At 44.5% G+C, this 16209-nt stretch overlaps 1 long non-coding RNA gene across 3 annotated transcripts; it reads right to left on the bottom strand.

The window, feature by feature from the left end:
- Nucleotides 1–2093: 2093 nt before the first annotated feature.
- Nucleotides 2094–9756, bottom strand: LOC123132310 (uncharacterized). Of its 3 annotated transcripts, XR_006464627.1 has the most exons (4): nt 8328–9756; nt 6694–7330; nt 3678–4314; nt 2896–3599 (listed from the first exon to the last, which is right to left on the bottom strand). It is a non-coding gene; the product is annotated as an uncharacterized lncRNA (long non-coding RNA). The 3 variants fall into 3 exon arrangements; XR_006464626.1 differs by lacking the exon at nt 2896–3599 and adding an exon at nt 2094–2862 and having other exon boundaries at nt 3678–7330; XR_006464625.1 differs by having other exon boundaries at nt 2884–3599; nt 3678–7330.
- Nucleotides 9757–16209: the final 6453 nt, after the last annotated feature.

The raw sequence follows: 16209 nt of genomic DNA, 5'->3' as shown, positions 1-16209 counted from the left end.
AGGCCGACCGCCTCGGGGGCGGCGCGCGGGTGCGGAAGCGGCGACGGCTAGGGTTTAGAACCCGGTAACTGATACCATGTTAGAAGAGAGAGGATTGGTGAAATAGTTGATATATTGTTTGAGTCTCGTGCGCATATATATAGGAGTATAATAACTAACTTGGAGTACAAGACAAGCCGGAACATATCCTAGTCTATCTCGTATTTCCTAACTAAACATAATACTCAACAGTGTGGAAATGTTTTACTATACGAATTTGCTAATTCTCTTCTAGATGATGATAATTAACAAAGTCTCGTCTACTACTACACCACTTGATTAACCAAACAAAAAATTTTAAAAAAAATCCATACGAATTACCGCGCAAAATCCAAGAGTTAGATGAGACGTAGTATTTCTCAGCTAGAATAGAGCTACTTTTCTTCTTGTTTATCCTAGAGATATATTTTACTAATTTGAAATTTGTCATAAATAAGGTAGACACACCCCTTTACTGTATATATTCTTTGGGTGACGTTTTGTTTTTGAAATCTGATATTTAGTCAGCTCAGCTATTGGCATCTAGGTGTGGGCCGGTTTAGTCATTTCTCCTGCCAGTGTCCATTTACTGTTACCTTTAGGCCCGGGCCCCCGTGTGATGATTGGTAGTGTATCCTGGAACCTCTCTGTTGTTCACATGCATTTTTCTTGAGATACAAATATTGATAAACTTTACAAGAGGCATATCGATTAGGGTCATTATTTTGAACACGCATGATTTGGCTTAAGCCGCTGAAAACTATTGTTTTTCAACAGCAATAGTTAAGCAGTGGAAATGCAAATAGGAACTAGATTCCTCACCAGGTGTTGGCGGTTGTGTGGATGGATAAAAATCTGCAAAGTTACTGCACCACTTTGCAGGGTAATTTACTTTGTAAACACACATACACACACACAGGAGGAAAGGTTGAACAGAAATGACCAGTGTTCAGTACATCTGCATTAGATCCAACCAACCAGCAGAAGAGGAGCCCACGGAGCCAAAGAGAATAGGAAAAGGGACACGAAATTCCCATCAGTGGGGGCCATCAGATTCTCTCCCTGCACTTGATACACAAAAGAAGGAAAAGATTAAAGCCACAAGCAAGGAATTGAACAGGACCAGGCCCCTCTCCAGAACCAGAAATGTTGGTAAGGAAAAGAATGCTTAATTAAGTGTTCGATCACACATCAAAGCCAGCGGAGAAAAGAAAGGCCGGCGAGGGTAGAGACAAGACTTGATGCCTGATCTGATTTTTAAGAACACACACACTGGCTTTCTAGATCTTAACACCTACAAAAAATAGACCATGCAGGTAAACTTAAGGCCAAAATATGTAGTGGTAAAAATTAGGTCATGAAGTTGGGTAAAAATCAAAATTTAAAGAGGAACATCAATGAGATGTACAGTGGGCTCTGGGCCTTTTTGTTTTAGCTCTTCCTTTTTTAGCCCTTCCTACAATTTCCGTGGCCATCTCTGACTGCACTGCAGGTCCAACAAATTAATGCTCTTGCCCAGAATAGCAGCAGATAAATATATCCAGCGCTGATCATTTCAGTGTATGCAGGCCTGATCTATTGATGCTCATGACATGAATTTTGTAACAACCGCACAAAGGGGGATGTAGAGAAAGAACAAATGTATAGTCAGTGGTTTTGCTGATTCTGGCCTTCTACATGATAGGTTACACCATAATGCTCTCGTCTTCTGCTAGTCTGGGAAAATATTGTTAAAATTAAGTCCACGAAGTTCAAGCATATGTGTATAGGAAGAACTCTAGAGCTCCTAATGAATGAGAAGAAAACGCCTTATATTTTGTTGATATTAATATGTACTCCCAGTGTAAATAAATATAAGACGCTTTTTATTACCATAATCGCCTTAATCATTAATAATGTACTCCTTACAAACATCTTATATTTTGAGGCAGAAGGAGTACTAATTGAAAAGACATGTAATACTGCCAGCGGCAAAGCCCATCGAAGCTTCAACGTCTCCAACCACCCGACACAGCCAGTACGGTCTAGCTAGACAACCCCGCCATGCACGCTGGTGATCCCATTTTTTCGACAAAGGAAATATATTAATATCACGAAGATACCAATTACATCCGCGCTCTGTACCAACAAAATGTCCAAAAGCATCAAGGATACACATGGCCAAAAAAGAAAATAAAAAACATAATAAAGAAAAAAGACCCCGCCATGGTGAACAATCACTAACAGCCACTCTAACCACATCTCATGATCCCATGTCTATGCTATCAGCTTCGTCTAGTTTAATTTTGTTACCTTGTGGTGTCTTTACATTTTATATACTTTTTTGCGGATATATTTTTTATACTTTGACTGAACATGTGTTCTATTCCAACACCAAATCCAATGGTAGTTCTAGTCAACAAGGGAGAGGAGAAGATGGGTCGGGGTGGGAGCACTCTGGTTGGATGTGGTAAGAAGAGTGCATGCATGTATTCGCTGCATCTGCTTGCATGCATGCATGCATGCATGCATGCACAATGATGATCATCATTCATCTGAGATAGTGTCATGCTAGCTCAAGCATATGGCCATATGGGAGTCCGAGCCTGATCCCTGGGACCATGGCTGGCTGGCTGGCCGGCGATATGCATGCATGTGCAATCCCTGGAATTGATCGAGCACATAGTTTGAGAAAGAATGAAAAAGACCAGATGAGCTTCTTTATTGCCGTGCGTTGACAAGCATCATCTTCATGTGTCCCACACTGGCACTGTCGCCCTCATCACATCTTCTCGTTTTTACTCCCAGTGCAATTAGTAAACAATGTCTTCATCTTCTTCTGGCCAGACGGTTCGTTCTGCATGCCTAGCAATTATATACGAGATCAGCTCAGCATTATATAGCAGAATTAAAACTAGAAATTACATACTGGATTAGCCCTATAGTAATATTTCTTGATCAGTCCGCAATGTGATAATCAAGTCCCTCAGGGGAAAAAACATCTGAATCCTTTCTTTTTTATCTTGATTTAGGAAGAAAAAAAATCATTAACCTGTAGGCGTCTTTAATCTCACACATCGGTATAGGATGTTTAGACCTTTATTGGTAGCAAATTACATACATATGGTTGACATACTAGTAACTAGAGCCTGCATCCAGCATTTTGAATGGATCCCAACCAAATGCTTTTGGCAAAAGATGTGGTAGTAGGCATGCATGCCAAAGATGAAAAGCCTAATGGTAGAATATTCTCGGCGAGATGTGGTGGATAAAGGACATAAAGTTGGACTTGCTTGGGAATAAACCTAGGGATTATATCCCACGGCAAGCATGCACACAAAGGGAGTCGATCTGGATATACTTAGCCAGCCAGGCTTTCCAGGAAAAGCTCTACGGGAATTAGTAGGAGCAAACCCCAATATACATGCCAATTGCCCTCTCAAAAGATCACTGCATGGCTTTTTCCTCCTTTGCTTTCCATTCTTTCTTTATTCCCCTCTTTGCCCTTTTGCAATCCAGGCATGCCCCCTCTTTTGCTTCCTGACACTTGCTTTGTGCTGCTGATTCTGACAATCAGGGTCATGGGAGTACCTGAACTTGGCCTGTAGTCTTATATAATGAAATTTTTGATGTAGAATGTGCCTTGCAGCAAAGAAAAAGAATCTGGATGAAGTGCCTACCTCAGAAGAGTCCAAGAGCTGGCTCCTGGCAACAGTGATGATATCATAGGGCACGGTAGAGGAGCCGGTTCCAGATAAACAACAGCTTTCCTGCAAATGTATCAGCAGATGCGAAGCGCCAAAGAGTGGTACTGTACCATGTTGCAGAGCCATTTTGCATTGCAGATTCATAGTTTAATCAGAGAACAGCATAAGCACAGGCAACCAATCAATCATCAAATAATCATGGACTGCTTCAGTACTGCGTGGGCGGCGGATGCCTTGCTTTCAAGTGCATCAAGGTTTTGGTCCAGGGATTTCAGCAGCAACATCAGGATTTGGGGAGGCGGTCCAGGAACCCAAAGGCTCCCTCAAACATGTGGGAGGAGGGCACATATGTTCTTGGTGGGCACACATCCCCAGTGCATCATCGCCGGCCCGGCCGCTGCTGAGCACGATCCCCAACGATGCTCGGAAGTGCGTGCACGAGCAACAGCAAGCCTTGAGATCCATTAGGAATTGGTCAGCTACCCCCAAGGTTCCTCCTGAAAGGGACACCATGGGCGCCCGTGCAGCCCTACTTGTCCATTGCAATTTGTCGTTCTACGTTGCTTGCATGCCTGTAAAGTTCAGCAGTTGCAGATCAGCACAGGTTAACCTGTAAAAGATATCGTGGCAGATATGAATTAGAAACCAGCTGGGGATATATATGAACAGTAAATGGAAAGTAACGAAGTAGCAACAGATGAACAGTAAATGGAAAGTAACAGGGTAGCACAAGGGTGCGTGGTAAAAAGAACTAGAAACCTGAGGAGCCAAAAGTAGCACATGCAGTAAAATATTTTTAGTGGCACTACTAGTGAGGTTGAACATACATATCCAGACTTTGGTGTGACTACAGGAAGTTGCATGTCGATTCTGTCAGTAATCTCATTCAATCATGTGTGGAAATATTACAGCAGTACCATTTTTGAATGAATGATACCCAGCAAACCTCAACTTGAATTCAACTCTTTTTTTTATCATGTGTAGTAATTGATACGTCGACAGAGAACTATGAGTATGTTTAGGTACTAAGTTCCCCTGTTCTTGAGTATGGACGAGCTTGTTTCTTTCACATTTCCCCCCTCAAATGTATGTAACCGGAAAGGTCGAAACAAATGCAGCATAACACGGTGAGATGCTCTCGGATTTGCAAGTGATGATGTAAAATGGCTACTTTTGAGGTGGAGTGTTTGCAATCCTCCAAGAATAAGGCTCCAAGATTCCCATGACCCTCGACCCAGCCACGTCGCCAGCAGGGACAGCAGCCGAGATTTCTATTAGATCTTCCTTGCTCAGCTTTACCTTTACAACCTTGAAGTTATCATCAACCTTCAAAGAACAGTTAGGCACTTGCACATAAATTAAATAGACACGGCATAGATGGCATGTCTTTTACGTACGAGCAATAGTACATTTTTTTCTATATGAAGAACACAAGAATTTAAGGCTATGTACGGTTACAGAGGATCAGATCCCCTAGTGGACCTAATCCCTGCATGCCACGTTCGGTAGAGGTTTTGGAGGGGCTTTGAGAGGATGACCCTCAAGGGGACAAAACCTTGAAACTCTCAAAAATCCCCGACGGCCCGTTTGGCATGCAGGTTTTGTCCGGGAGAAGCTCTTCGATCCCCACCAAAACTCTCCCAAGCCACGCAGTTCAGAAAACATGTCGCTGCCCTCACGAAACGAAACGAAGCGACACAGCTCTTCGACACGCCGCCGCCTCCTCCAACGCGTCGGGTACGTACATCTGTGCCACCCCCTCCCGTCCCCCTCCGTAAGACCCCTTTCCGTCCCCAGTGGATCTTGGCATGTCTAGTCTGATGTTGGGGACTGCATTGCCATGGCTTTGGCTCCCAATGCTGCAAGCATTGCTCCAGCCGCCATGACCACGCCTACCCCTCATCACGTCGGCTGTTTGAAGGTGCGGGCCCGGCCCAATCACTTACAGGCCTAAATGCGGGTCTGCTACTGCTATCAAAATCAATCGGTGGCGGGTGTTTTTGGGCTCCTGTCATTTATTATTCTCACAGCAGAAGAAGAGCTAGGGAAGCGTGCCACCGGCGTCATCTCCACGTGGCCGATCTCCCTAGCCGAATCCTACTAACAGGTCCGTCGTGTGCAAGAGGAACGCCAGACGGCTTACTACTAGGTCAATAAAAAAGCCTAGGCATAGAGGTGGCTAAACCTATCCTATGCAACACACTGATCACACTTTCGAGAGCGTTGTCCCTCTTGCACCACCTCTACTTATATAGAGGTCTGTTTTGGGCTCAACACATGAAGCCCACTAGAACTACATAAGCCCAAAATCTACCCAACCCATATCCAAGTCCTAGTAAATCACATCTGACCAGTGAAATCGGATCTGGCCGCATAGGTTCCTTCCTTAAGCCCGCGATCCCTTAGGTTCACTTACACTTGGTCGCAAGTCGGATATCAATCCGATTTGACTAGTCAATAGCGGCTCGTAGCAAAACATGTTGATTCCCAAGTTTAAGATGAAAGCCGGTTTGACGAACATGTACAATGTGTCAACTTCCTTTCCTTTTGCCTCACGATGTGTGTTACCAGGATTAAGGCAATTCAGTCATCCTTGTTCCAATCGGCCTCTTTCTGGCCCTATGATGTTGATTTCCAAAACTGGATTATCTCATGATCTTTGTCGCATGGCCATGCTTTATTCAAGTCGGATCACATGAGGGGCCTAGAGGACATCTCTTCAAGTCGGAGGGGCAAATCCCTTCTTGCTCGACTATGTCTCGCAGCATGGGTCTGGATCAGCCCGAGACCGATCTTTATAACAACCAAGTCACAGAGTAGCGTTTTATCAGCCCTAAGCAAGCCAGTCACCATTCCAAGTACATGCACCGACCTGAGCTATGAGTGTGTCCACATGTCTTGTGTTGTTGGACACTTGGACATGAAGCAAAAATTATGAATTGGCACTATAATATTGCTCAAACGTTAAAATGTGTCCAACGGAACTTACATCTTGAATATGTTTAAGTTGTCATGACAGAGGAGCAATCCAAGAATTTTGGCCTCTCAAGTGGTAGTGTATAGCCCTCTGCAATAAGTCATGCAGTATTCCTCGCAAATAAATAAAACATGTAGTATAAATTTCTAACTTCGCAGATACAGGTTATGCAACATGAATCACATCATGCTAAAATGTGAATTTTCACAGGTAAATGTGTATAATAATTGTGTTAATTGCGCGAGTGGTCAGGCCATGATCCAATGGCAAACACTCCTGTTTGGGATAGAGACTTTCTGAAAGATCATAAAACTGATTAGTGTCGCTTGCACATGGGTCTCTATGTGCTAATATTAGAACTAAGGCTACCGTGCAGGACTGCAGATAGGATCCCCGGAATTAAACTCATCAATGACCATGTTCTTTAAGCCATTTCTCAACACTTAGAGGCGATAGCTCTGATGGTGGGTGCCCTTTTGTGGGATTAAGCAACCTATACAACGGTAAAAAAAAATAGTGACCCGATTAGCGATCCTGCATCGGAATGTGCCAGCTGATACCCGAAGAAAGCAAATATCAAACAGTGATTGTTCTGTAATCTAGAAATATATAAATTACCTCCCCGGATCCTCCACAGCCATGTGTTGTCCTGAAACAATAATTCAGGCACAGTAATCCAGTTAAGATAACTAGGGGAATCCAAATAACATAAGTGATATTTCATAAGAACTATGCGTGCAATTAATTGTGTGCGTACAGGTTGTGGTGATGACTGTCTTGCCATGGCCGGTTATAGGTTGGCTGCACAGGGTGTGGCTCCGAGAGGCTCTAGCTGACTGCTGCTAAACAAGGCTAGGGTGACAGCGAAGCTGGTCGGTCGGCTGTGGTCCATGAGCCATCATGCTTAGGTATTATGTTCGTAAGAGGTTGCTTAGTGAGGAATCTATGTACCCAAAACCTAAGTAAGTGCTATCTGACAGTGCAAACTACTAAATCAATTTTAGAGGCTGTAACAAGGCAGAAGATCCACTCATGTTCTGATCTATCGCCAGTGTTAACCTGAATAAACTGCAAGTTATACCAACAAGAAATCAAGATAACAGAGTCTGGTGGAACTGTAAACTTGTGTTCATCCAAAATTATGCATCAAATCCCTGGGACTTGTGTTCATCCAACATTATGCATCAAATCCGTGGGACTTGTGATCACTTTCATCCATGATAGTGACCGGACCAAGATGTCTAGTCTCAGTCAACTTTGGCTGAATCCTAACTTTACCTAGCCCAATCTAAATCACTGAAGTGTCGAAATTGCGATGGGTATAAGTTATAGTCTACTTTCATCTCTAGGTGTTGAATCTATAAGTATGCAAACATTTTGTAATATTGCAAGGATTGTAGCATACTCCCTCCGTTCACAAATATAAGATGTTTTGAATATTTCAATATGGACTACATACAGACTGAAATGAGTGAACAAACACACTAAAATGTGTCTATATATACATCCGATTCAGAAAAAAGTAAAAACATCTTATACTCCCTTCTTGTAACAGAGGGGGTATTTGTGAACAGAGGGAGTCTACAATAAAACTAATGTGCTCCCAGTTAATTACATGATACAGAAACAAGCATCAATAAAATTACCTGGAGTATTATTGAGGTACTTGGAGAAAACACAAGGAGGATAGGTTGGCTCGCAGTGAGAAATTTCAGCAGTAAAAGGGATAAGTTGTAGTAGATTCTCTCTGACATTTACGGCAGCTAGCCACGCCACTGGGCTTGCAGGATTCGGGGTGGACTTCATGTAAAATACATCATCGTCCAGGCTCAGGTTGGAAAGAGAGCACATAAACTTGTCCAGGGATAGCTTCTTGGCATTGTCAGTTCACAGTTCAGGCAACAAGTAAGAGCATCTCTCATCGTCCGTTACTGTAATGTCATAAGTGTCTACAGTGAAGCTGTGCTGCCAATCAGCAAAATTGTGTGATGAAAGAATCTTATGCCATGCTGTGGCCTTCCAACCATAATCAATGGCACTATCATCTGAGCCTTCAGCATAGTCACCTCGATGGTACTCAACTTCAACAAACTTGATTAAATCTCCGTTGCAGATGACGTCTCGGCATGCCCCAGCGGACGATGTTCCGAACCAATGCTCGTTGCTGGGCATTGGACCAGGCAGATCAATGAAACGAATCAAAGGATCCTCCTCGTTGAGCACATCGCACACCAGAATACCCCACCAAAGATCAACCCAGCCCAACGAGCTTCCCACCGCGATTACCTTGTCTGTCCTATGGTTCAGCAGATTAGTTAGGTCATCGTCTTCGCAGTCGCATTCCATAGGAGCCAACTTGGTGCTCCAAGCCTTGGTCTTGGACGAGTAGCGAAGGAGCTGATACTTCAGAATGCCATCGGTTATGACGCGGCTGATGCTGGCCACCACATAGCCATAGCCCTCTGGTTCAGCAGATCAATGGGATTGAAGGAATCCGATGGCGGCAGCACCTCGAGCAGCGGATTCCCCTGGCCGGCGCTGTACACGAAGTAAAGCCCTGGTCTGCGGCGGCGGCCACCTCCCTCCGAGCCGCCACCTCGTCTGGGATGTCGCGGCCGCCCATGCCGGCTCCAACGTCTCCCCGAGATCCCGCCTCCCCACCGGCCAACCTCCAATGCACCAGGCCCGGGGGGAGATCTGGATCCCCTGGTTCGTCCGACGCGCCTACCTCCCCCCGCTCCCCGGCAGCGCTAGAGTGGAGTGGGGGACGCCCCCGCAAATCCTGCAGCGGGGTGCTGACCTCGAGGGCTGGTCCTCGCCCGGACCACTGGATCTGGGTCTGCCACCCCCGCTTAAGCAACACCGGCTTTGGTCGATCGTGGTTGTGCCCTCTCCGCCGCCTTCTTCGGAGCCTACCGCCATTGATGAAAGATGGACCCAATATCAGTCCCGCAGAAGCAAGAAGACCAGCAGAAATCCGCCAGTCAGCTCGGATATGGGCATCGTCTCAGCCCCCCTCCTCGGGGCGCGATGCCTTCGCATCTCCAGCCGTTGCCCACCGGACGCATAAAAATTGTCCGTAAGACGAGCCGGCAATACAATTGGCATTAAGACGATTTTGCGTCCAGTCATTGCTCTTAGTTCACCTTCAGACATCGATATTGACCCACTTTTCAGCCTCCTTTCGGCGAATAAAAGACCCATATAAATGAGAATAGACCCATATTCGGCGTGGTTCGCCGTGGCTCGGCGTTCAATTATCAACATAAATATTTTTTACCACATATTTCATCACAGAAAAATCAAATACTTCAACAAAATAGTATAACAACAAATAATTCAATACAAATTATATAGTTCAACAAATAAAAACTCATATTTCATCATACGTCGCGCTCGGCGTCGCCCTTGAGCCTCCATAGGTGCTCCACCAGATCATGCTGCAGCTCATGATGCACCAGTGGGTCTCGGATCTCCTGACGCATACTGAGGTAGACAGTCCAGGTTGCCGGTAGCTGGTGATCAACTTCGGCTAGAGGACCCTGCATGTAGTATGGTTCAGTGTCAAACACTGGGTCTTCTTGCTCGCTCTCGATGATCATGTTGTGCAAGATGACACAGCAAGTCATGATCTCCCACATTTGATCTTTCGACCAGGTCTGAGCGGGGTACCGGACAACAGCAAATCGATATTGGAGCACACCAAATGCCCGCTCGACATCCTTCCTGCGAGCCTCCTAAATCTTCGCAAACCAGGTGTTCTTGCCTCCTGGCACAGGGTTTGAGATCGTCTTCACAAATGTCGGCCATCTCGGATAGATGCCATCAGCTAGATAGTACCCCTTGTTGTAGTGTCGCCCATTGATCTCGAAGTTCACCGGAGGAGAATGACCTTCAACAAGCTTGACAAAGACAGGAGAGCACTGCAGCACGTTGATGTCATTGTGAGTTCCTGGCATACCAAAGAAGGAGTGCCAAATCCAGAGGTCCTGTGCGGCCACCGCCTCAAGTACCACACTACAACCGCCTTTGGCGCCTTTGTACATCCCCTGCCAAGCAAATGGGCAATTCTTCCATTTCTAATGCATGCAGTCGATGCTTCCAAGCATCACAGGAATTCCTCTTGCTGCATTCTGTGCTAGGATCCGAGCAGTGCCTTTCGCATTGGGTGTTCTCAAGTATTGCGGTCCAAACACTGCCACCACTGCCCGACAGAACTTGTAGAAACACTCTATGCTGGTGGACTCAGCCATGCGCCCATAGTCGTCAAGTGAATCACCGGGAGCTCCGTATGCAAGCATCCTCATCACTGTCGTGCACTTCTGGATCGAGGTGAATCCAAATTTTCCGGTGCAATCCATCTTGCACTTGAAGTAGTTGTCGAACTCCCGGATGGAATTCAAAATCCCGAGGAAGAGCTTTCGGCTCATCCGATAACGGCGCCGAAATGTTTTGTCGCCGTGAAGTGGAGCATCTGCAAAGTAGTCGGAGTAGAGCATGCAGTAGCCTTCGAGACGATGCCGGTTCTTTGCTTTCACCCGCCCCGGCGCTGAGCCACCTCGTGCGCGGCTTTTCATTGCTCGCCAGCAGCTGGGCGAGGCGGCGAGCACCATGAGATGCTCTTCTTTCTAGACATCGGCCTCGGCTTCCTCCTCCAGCAGCTCGGCGAGCGCTTCCTCGTCATCTGAGCCCATCGCCGAGGTAGGCAAATCGCCGAACACCTTGCGCCCGGTGGGCATGCACCCGCCGCTAAACTACCCCTCCGCGGCCAGAAATGGCGGCCGGAAATGCGCAGCTGCTGTTGGAGGGGCTGCCGCGGCGAACCTCTTCTACTTTTTCGGCGGGGAATGGCTATCTAGCGGTGAAGGGCGGCGGGCGGCGCCGGGATATAGCCAGTGGCGGCCAAGGGCGCGTGGGGTGGGAGGCGAGTCGGGGAAGAAAATCTTGACTTTTCACCTGACGGTGTGGGCCAGCCGAAGCCCCCGGTCGCCCCCAGTGCGTCGGGTTCGGCCTGCGGCCACCGGGCGGAAAAAAGGGTTGAACCGACGCTTTTCGTCGTCCTGGGGCCGCGACCGGGGCGTTGTTTTGGCCCCGGCGCCGAAAAAGTGGCCTGGGGGGCCTGTTGGGGGCACGGCTGGAGATGCTCTTAAGCAAGTTCAAAGACCTCTGCATTCGATGCCTTAGCACGTACCACTGCCGCGTCGACTGCTATGACCCGGTCCACTGCATCATCTGCAAGCTCCCGGGCCATTACAACAGGGAGTGCCCCAAGAATCAGAGAAATCGGAGAGAAGGCGGGCTGCAGGCCCGCCCGATGCGGGATTGGCTGGTGTTCCCCGCCCCTGCTTGCAATCCCCCTCCTCCCCTGCCGCTGATGGTTTCGGCAAACGCCCCCTGCATCGACCACGGGCGCCGCCCGAGAACCAGCCTGATGTCGCTTGAACCTACGTCGGTATTTCCCCAAAGAGGAAGGGATGATGCATCACAGCGGCGGTAGGTATTTCCCTCAGATATGAAACCAAGGTTATCGAACTGGTAGGAGAACCAAGCAACACAATGTAAACAGCCCCTGCATACAGATAACAAATCCTCGCAACCCACGTGTTAAAGGGGTTGTCAATCCCTTTCGGGTAACGGTGCCAGAAATTGGTGCGTGACGGGAAAAAGTTGTAATAGATAGAATAAATAGATCGTAAATAAAATAAAGTGCAGCAAAGTATTTTTGGGTTTTTGGATTAATAGATCTGAAAATAAAAGCAAATAAAAGTAGACCACAAAGGCAAATAATATGAGAAAGAGACCCGAGGGCCGTAGGTTTCACTAGTGGCTTCTCTCGAGAAAAATAGCAAACGGTGGGTGAACAAATTACTGTTGGGCACTTGATAGAACTTCAAATACTCATGACGATATCCAGGCAATGATCATTACATAGGCATTACGTCCAAGATTAGTAGACCGACTCCTGCCTGCATCTACTACTATTACTCCACACATCGACCGCTATCCAGCATGCATCTGGTGTATTAAGTTCATGGAGAAACGGAGTAATGAAATAAGAACGATGACATGATGTAGACAAGATCTATCTATGTAGAGATAGACCCCATCGTTTTATCCTTAGTAGCAACGATACATACGTGTCGGTTCCCCTTCTGTCACTGGGATCAAGCACCGTAAGATCGAACCCACTACAAAGCACCTCTTCCCATTGCAAGATAAATAGATCAAGTTGGACAAACAAAACCCAAATATCGGAGAAGAAATACGAGGCTATAAGCAATCATGCATAAAAGAGATCAAAGAAACTCAAATACTTTCATGGACATAAAAAGAGATAGATCTGATCATAAACTCAAAGTTAATCGGATCCCAACAAACACACCGCAAAAGAGTTGCATCATATGGATCTCCAAGAGATCATTCTATTGAGAATCAAGAGAAAGAGAGATGAAGCCATCTAGCTACTAACTACGGACCCAAAGGTCTACAAAGAACTACTCACGCATCATCAGAGAGGCACCAATGAAGGTGGTGAACCCCATCCGAGATGGTGTCTAGATTGGATCTGGTGGTTCCGGACTCTGCGGCGGCTGGATCAATATTTCGTCGACTCCCCTAGGGTTTTGGGAATATTGGGGTATTTATAGAGCAAAGAGGCGGTCCGGGGGCACCCGAGGTGGGCACAACCCACCAGGGCGCGCCTGGGTGCGCCCGGGCCTCCTGACACGCCCTGGTGGGTTGTGCTCCCCTCGGGGCACCCCCCAGGTGCAGCCAGGGCCCGTTGTGTTCCTTCTGGCCCATAAAAATTCTCCGTAAAGTTTCGTGGCATTTGGATTCCTTTTGATATTGATTTTCTGTGATGTAACAAACATGGAAAAACAACAACTGGCACTTGGCACTATGTCAATAGGTTAGTACCCCAAAATTATGTAAAATGACTATAAAATGATTATAAAACATCCAAGATTGATAATATAACAATATGGAACAATAAAAAATTATAGATACGTTGGAGATGTATCAGCGTCCCCAAGCTTAACTCCTACTCGTCCTCGAGTAGGGAAGTGATAAAACAGAATTTTTGATGTGGAATGCTGCCTAAATTGTTATATCATATTTCTTTCTTTATAGCATGGACATTTGGACTTTTATATCGTTCAAAGCAATAGTAAGTTTTGACATGATAATTTAAATACTCAAGCATATCAACAAGCAACCATGTCTTTCAAAATATCAACACTAAAATAAGCTATACCTAGCCCATCATGCTCAATCATTGATCCATTCATGAAACCCACTCGCATATTAGCTACACACAATACTCAAGTACAATCATACTGCCTCCTAGTTAGTGATTTTATAAGAGAAGTTTATTTTTGAAAGTTAAAGATGGCACATGCAAGTTTGCTTAGAACGACAAAAGAATACCACATATAGGTAGATATAGTGGACTCATGTGGCAAAACTGGGTTAAAGGTTTTTCGATGCACAAGTAGTGATCATACTTAGTGCAAAATGAAGGCTAGCAAAAGATTGACAAGCGACCAACCAAGAAACGAATAATCTCATAAGCGAGCATTAAGCATAACTAACACCGAATAATGCACCACAAGTAGGATATAATTTCATTGCATAACTTTCGTGCTTGCATAGGGAATCACAAATCTTAACACCAATATTCTTACTAAGGCATAATTACTCATCAATATGACTCACATATCACATCATCATATCTCAAAACTATTACTAAGAATCAAGTTTATTTTGTCCAATGATCTTCATGAAAGTTTTTATTATATCCTTCTTGGATATCTATCACTTTGGGACTAACTTTCATGTGTTGCTTTTGACAAGCTCAAACAAATATAAGTGAAGATCGTGAGCATAATATTTCTTTCTCTCAAATTAATTTAAGTGAAACAAGAGAGAATTTCTTGAAAATTTTACTAACTCTCAAACAAATCTAAGTGAAGCAAGAGAGCATTTCTTCAAAAATACTAAAGCACACCATGCTAAAAAAGATATAAGTGAAGCACTAGAGCAAGTCCATAGCTCATAAAAGATTTAAGTGAAGCAAAGAGAGCAATTCTAACGAGTCATGACATAATTTTGGCTCTCTCAAATAGGTGTGTTTAGCAAGGGACCAAGACTTAAAATACAAAATAAAACAAGCAAAGACTCATATCATACAAGACGCTCCAAGCAAAACACATAGTATGTGATGAATAAAAATATAGCTTCGAGTAAAATACCGATGGTCGTTAGAAGAAAGAGAGGATGCCACTCGGGGGCATCCCAAGCTTAGTTGGTTGCTCATTTTTGGATAATAGCTTGGGATGCTGGGGCATCCCCAGGCTTAGTCTCTTCTACTCCTTATTCCTTCATCCATCGTAAGATAACCCAAAACTTGAAAACTTCAATCACACAAAACTCAACAAAACCTTCGTGAGATCCATTAGTATAAGAATAATAAATCACTACTATAAGTGTTGTATCAAACCAATTCATATTTTGTTCTTGCATTGTATCTACTGTATTCCAACTTTTCTATGGCAAAAACTCTTCAAAGAAAACCATAGAGCCATCAAAATAAGCACACAACACAAAGAAAACAAAACCTGTCCAAATACTTCTGTAACTCCAAAATTTCTGAAAAAATAGGATGACCTGAGAAAATTGTACACTAATCTATTGCAAGTGGAATGGGTATTTTATCGCTCTCTGGTAAAAACTGAAAATTATTTTCGTGAGTGCAAAAGTTTCTGTTTTTTCAGCAAGATCAAACAACTATCACGCAAGAAGATCCTAAAGGCTTTACTTGGCACAAACACTAATTAAAACATAAAAAAACACAATCATAACAGTAGCATAATTGTGCTAACACTCAAAAACAGGAAGCAAAAAAGCAAAAATAAATTTTATTCATTGGGTTGCCTCCCAACAAGCGCTATAGTTTTACGCCCTTAGCTAGGCGTAAAGCAAGGATATGAGTTTTGTCATTTTTGGTTCGAGATCCATAAGATGCCCTCATGATTGATTCATATGGTGGACAAATTCTTGTTCTAGGAAAGTGTTCCATACCCTTCCTCAAAGGAAATTGGAACTTAATATTGCCTTCTTTCATATCAATCACAGCATCGATAGTCCGTAAAAACGGTTTACCAAGAATAATTGGACAAGACGGATTGCAATCAATATCAAGAATAATAAAATCTATAGGCACATAATTCCTATTTTCAAGAATAAGAAAATCATTAATTATTCCCATAGGCTTTTTAATAGTAGAATCCGCCAAGTGCAAATTTAAAGAGCACGATTCAAGATCGGTAAGACCAAGCACATCACATAAAGATTTCGGAATTGTAGAAACACTAGCACCCAAGTCACACAAAGAAAAACACTCATAATTTTTAATCTTGACTTTGATAGTAGGTTCCCATTCATCATGCAATTTTCTAGGAATTGAAACTTCTAATTCCAACTTTTCCTCAAAAGCTTTCATCATAGCATCAACAATATGTTTAGTAA

The sequence above is a fragment of the Triticum aestivum genome, chromosome 6A (genome assembly GCF_018294505.1).
Source record: "Triticum aestivum cultivar Chinese Spring chromosome 6A, IWGSC CS RefSeq v2.1, whole genome shotgun sequence".
Lineage (NCBI taxonomy): Eukaryota > Viridiplantae > Streptophyta > Magnoliopsida > Poales > Poaceae > Triticum > Triticum aestivum.
Note: the sequence above shows the minus strand (reverse complement) of the source record. Positions and strands in the feature narration are given on the sequence as shown.